Source organism: Narcine bancroftii, chromosome 2, assembly GCF_036971445.1.
Source record: "Narcine bancroftii isolate sNarBan1 chromosome 2, sNarBan1.hap1, whole genome shotgun sequence".
Taxonomy (NCBI): domain Eukaryota; kingdom Metazoa; phylum Chordata; class Chondrichthyes; order Torpediniformes; family Narcinidae; genus Narcine; species Narcine bancroftii.
Window position 1 is genome coordinate 206,290,111 of NC_091470.1, and position 5,000 is coordinate 206,295,110.

Consider the following 5,000-nt stretch of genomic DNA (forward strand, 5'->3'; position numbering starts at 1 on the left):
GTGTGTGTGTGCACGAGCGTGGGTGCGTGTGTGTGTTTCAGTGTCTGTGCATGTGTGTGAGTGTTTTTGTGTGTGTTTGTGTATGCGTGTGGGTTTGTGTGTGTATGCATGCATGCGTGTGTGTCTGTGTCCTTGAGCGTATATGTGTGTTATTGTGTGTGTGTGCATGTGTGTGTATGCATGCGTGCGTGTGTGTCTGTTTGTGTGTGTGTACTTGCGTGCATGTGTGTGTGTTTGTGTGTTTGTGCGTGCGTGCGTGTGCGTTTGTCTGTGCGTTTGTGTGTTTGTGTGTGTGTGCGTGCGTGTGTGTTTGTGTGTGTGTGTGCATGCATATGTTTGTGTGTGTTTGTGCGTGTGTGTGTGTGTTTGTGTGTGTGTGTGATTGCGTGTGTGTGTATGTGTGCGTGTGTGTGTGTTTGTGTGTGTGTGCGTCTGTGTGTTTGTGTGTGTGCGTGCGTGCGTGCATGTGTGTGAATGTTTGTGTGAGTGTGTGTGTGTGCCCAAGCATGGGTTTGTGTGTGTGTGTGTGTGTGTGTGTGTGTGTGTGTATGTGTGTGTGTGTGTGTGTGTGTTTGTGCGCGTGCATGTGTGTGTGTGTGTGCATCTATGTGTGCGTTTGTGTGTGTGTGCATGCATGCGTGTGTGTCTGTGACTTTGAGCGTGTGTGTTTTGGTGCGTGTGCGTGTGCATGTTTGTGAGCATGTGTGTGTGTGTGTGCGTGTGTGTTTATGTGTGCGTGTGTGTATGTTTGTGTGTGTGTGTGTCTGCGTGCATGCATGTGTGTGATTTAGTGTGTGTTTTTGTGGGTATGTATGTGTGTGTGTGTGTGCGTGTGTGTGCATGCCTGTGTGCGCGTGCGTGTGTGTGTGTCTTTGTGTATGTGAGCATGCATGTGTGTGTGTGTGTTTGTGCATGTGTTTGTGTGTGTGTGCATGCGTGTGTGTTTGTGTGTGTGTGTGCGTGTGTGTTTGTTTGTGTGTATGTATGTGTTTGTGCGTGTGTGTGTGTGTTTGTGTGTGTGTGTGCGATTGCGTGTGTGTGTATGTGTGTGTGTGTTTGTGTGTGTGTGCATCTGTGTGTTTGTGTGTGTGTTTGTGGGTGTGTATGCGAGTGCGTGTGTTGGTGTGAGTGTGTGTGTGAGCGTGAGCGTGGGTGTGTGTCTGTTTGTGTATGTGTGTGCGTGTGTGTTTGCGTGCTTGTCTGTGCGTGCGTGTGTGTTTGTTTGTGTGTCTTTGTGTGTTTGTGTGTGTTTGTGTGGGTGTGTGCGCGTGCATGTGTGTGTTTGTGTGTGTTTGTGTGTGTGTGCGTGCGTGTGTGTGTGTGTGCGCGTGCGTGTGTGTGTGTGTGTGCATCTATGTGTGCGTTTGTGTGTGTGTGCATGCATGCGTGTGTGTCTGTGACTTTGAGCGTGTGTGTTTTGGTGCGTGTGCGTGTGCATGTTTGTGAGCATGTGTGTGTGTGTGTGTGCGTGTGTGTTTATGTGTGCGTGTGTGTATGTTTGTGTGTGTGTGTGTCTGCGTGCATGCATGTGTGTGATTTAGTGTGTGTTTTTGTGGGTATGTATGTGTGTGTGTGTGTGTGCGTGTGTGTGCATGCCTGTGTGCGCGTGCGTGTGTGTGTGTGTTTGTGTATGTGAGCATGCATGTGTGTGTGTGTGTTTGTGCATGTGTTTGTGTGTGTTTGTGTGTGTGTGTTTGTGGGTGTGTATGCGAGTGCGTGTGTTGGTGTGAGTGTGTGTGTGTGCCAGAGCATGGGTGCGTGTATGTGTGTGTGTTTTTGTGTGTGTAGGCGAATGCGTGTGTGTGTTTGTGTGAGTATGTGTGTGTGCCCGAGCATGGGTGCGTTGTGTGTGAGTGTGAGTTTGTGTGTGTTTGTGCATGTGTATGTGTTTGTGTGTGGGTGGGCGTGCATGTGTGTGTATGCATGCGTGCATGTGTGTGTGCATGCGTGCATGTGTGTGTTTGTATGTGTGTGCGTGCGTGCGTGTGTGCGTCTGTGTGTTTGTGGGTGTGTATGCGAGTGTATGTGTGTGTGTGTTTGTGTGAGTGTGTGTGTGTTCCCGAGCATGGGTGCGTGTGTGTGTGTGTGTGTGTGTGTGTGTGTGTGTGTGTGTGTGTGTGTGTGTGTGTGTGTGTGTGTGTGTGTGTGTGTGGTTGTGTGTGTTTGTGTGTTTGTTTGTGTTTGGGTGTGTGTGTTTGTGCGTGCGTGTTTGCGTCTGTGTCTTTGTGGGTGTGGATGCGAGTGTATGTGTGCGTGTGTGTTTGTGTGAGTGTGTGTGTGTTCCCGAGCATGGGTGCGTGTGTTTGTGTGTGTGTGTTTGTGTGTGTTTGTTTATTTGTGTGTGTTTGTGTGTGTGTGCGCGTGCATGTGTGTGTATGTGTATGTGCGCATGTGTGTGGGTTTGTGTGTGTGTGCGTGCATGCATCTCTGTGTTTGTGTGTGTGTTTGTGGGTGTGTATGCGAGTGCGTGTGTGTGTTGTGTGTGTATGTGTTTGTGCGTGTGTGTGTGTTTGTGTGTGTGTGCGTGTGCATATGTGTTTGTGTTGTGTGTGTGTGTGTGTGCGCATGTGTGTGTGTGTTTGTGTGAGTGTGTGTGTGTGAGGGTGGGTGCTTGTGTGTGTTTGTGTGTGTGTGTGTGCATGCATGCGTGTGTGTCTGTGTCCTTGAGCGTGTATTTGTGCCTGTGTGTGTGTGCATGTTTGTGAGCATTTGTGTGTGTGTGTGTGTGTGTGTGTGTGTGTGTGTGTGTGTGTGTGTGTGTGGTTGTGTGTGTTTGTGTGTTTGTTTGTGTTTGGGTGTGTGTGTTTGTGCGTGCGTGTTTGCGTCTGTGTCTTTGTGGGTGTGGATGCGAGTGTATGTGTGCGTGTGTGTTTGTGTGAGTGTGTGTGTGTTCCCGAGCATGGGTGCGTGTGTTTGTGTGTGTGTGTTTGTGTGTGTTTGTTTATTTGTGTGTGTTTGTGTGTGTGTGCGCGTGCATGTGTGTGTATGTGTATGTGCGCATGTGTGTGGGTTTGTGTGTGTGTGCGTGCATGCATCTCTGTGTTTGTGTGTGTGTTTGTGGGTGTGTATGCGAGTGCGTGTGTGTGTTGTGTGTGTATGTGTTTGTGCGTGTGTGTGTGTTTGTGTGTGTGTGCGTGTGCATATGTGTTTGTGTTGTGTGTGTGTGTGTGTGCGCATGTGTGTGTGTGTTTGTGTGAGTGTGTGTGTGTGAGCGTGGGTGCTTGTGTGTGTTTGTGTGTGTGTGTGTGCATGCATGCGTGTGTGTCTGTGTCCTTGAGCGTGTATTTGTGCCTGTGTGTGTGTGCATGTTTGTGAGCATTTGTGTGTGTGCGTGTGAGTGTGTGTGTTTGTGTGTGTGTGCGTGTGCGTGCATGTGTGTGTTTGTGGATGTGTATGTGTGTGTGTGTGTGCGTGTGTGTGCATGCGTGTGTGTGCGTGCATGTATGTTTGTGTGTGTTTGCATGCGTGTGTGTGTTAGTGTGTGTGTGTGTGCTTGTGTGTGTGTGTTTGTGTGTGTATGTGTGCGTGTGTGTTTGTGTGTGTATGTGTTTGTGTGTGTGTGTGTTCGTGTGTGTTTGCATATGTGTTTGTGCATGTGTGTGTGCATGTTTGTGAGCATGTGTGTGTGTGTGCTTCTGTTTGTTTGTGTGCGTGTGTGTGCGCATATGTGTGTTTGTGTGAGTGTGTGTGTGAGCGCGAGCGTGGGTGTGTGTCTGTTTGTGTATGTGTGTGCGTGTGTGTTTGCGTGCGTGTCTGTGCGTGCGTGTGTGTTTGTTTGTGTGTCTTTGTGTGTTTGTGTGTGTTTGTGTGGGTGTGTGCGCGTGCATGTGTGTGTTTGTGTGTGTTTGTGTGTGTGTGTGTGCGTGTGTGTGAGCATTTGTGTGTGCGTGTGTGTGTGTTTGTGTCTGCATGTGTGTACATGTTCGTGTGCTTGTGTGTGTGCGCGCCTGCATGTGTGTGTACCTGTCTGTGTGTGTTTATGTGTGTGTGTGCGTGTGTGTGCATGCGTGTGTGTGCGTTCATGTATGCCAGTGTGTGCATGTGTGTTTTGTGCATGTGTGCGTGTGTGTGTGTGTGTGTGCATGTGTGTGTGCATGTGTGTGTGTGTGTGTGTTTGTGTGTGTGTGTGCACGAGCGTGGGTGCGTGTGTGTGTTTCACTGTCTGTGCATGTGTGTGAGTGTTTTTGTGTGTGTTTGTGTATGCGTGTGGGTTTGTGTGTGTATGCATGCATGCGTGTGTGTCTGTGTCCTTGAGCGTATATGTGTGTTATTGTGTGTGTGTGCATGTGTGTGTATGCATGCGTGCGTGTGTGTCTGTTTGTGTGTGTGTACTTGCGTGCATGTGTGTGTGTTTGTGTGTTTGTGCGTGCGTGCGTGTGCGTTTGTCTGTGCGTTTGTGTGTTTGTGTGTGTGTGCGTGCGTGTGTGTTTGTGTGTGTGTGTGCATGCATATGTTTGTGTGTGTTTGTGTGAGTGTGTGTGCGCGAGCGTGTGTGTGTTTGTGCATGTGTGTGTGTCTGTGTGTGTGCGCATGCATGCGTGTGTGTATGTGTGTGTGTTCGTGTGTGTGAGTTTGTGTCTGTGTATGTGTGTGTGCATGTGTGTGTGTTTGTGTGTGGGTGCGTGTGTGTGTATGTGTATGCGTGCATGCGTGTGTGTGGGTTTGTGTGTGTGTGCGTGCGTGCGTGCGTGCATCTGTGTGTTTGTATGTGTGTTTGTGGGTGTGTATGCGAGTGCATGTGTGTGTGTGTGTTTGTGTGAGTGTGTGTGTGTGCCCGAGCATGGGTGCGTGTGTGTGTGTGTGCGTGCGTGTCTATGTGTGTGTTTTTGTGTGTGTGCATGCATGCGTGTGTGTCTGTGACCTTGAGCGTGTGTGTTTTGGTTCGTGTGCGTGTGCATGTTTGTGAGCATGTGTGTGTGTGTGTGTGTGTGTGCGTGTGTGTTTATGTGTGCGTGTGTGTATGTTTGTGTGTGTGTGTGTCTGCGTGCATGCATGTGTGT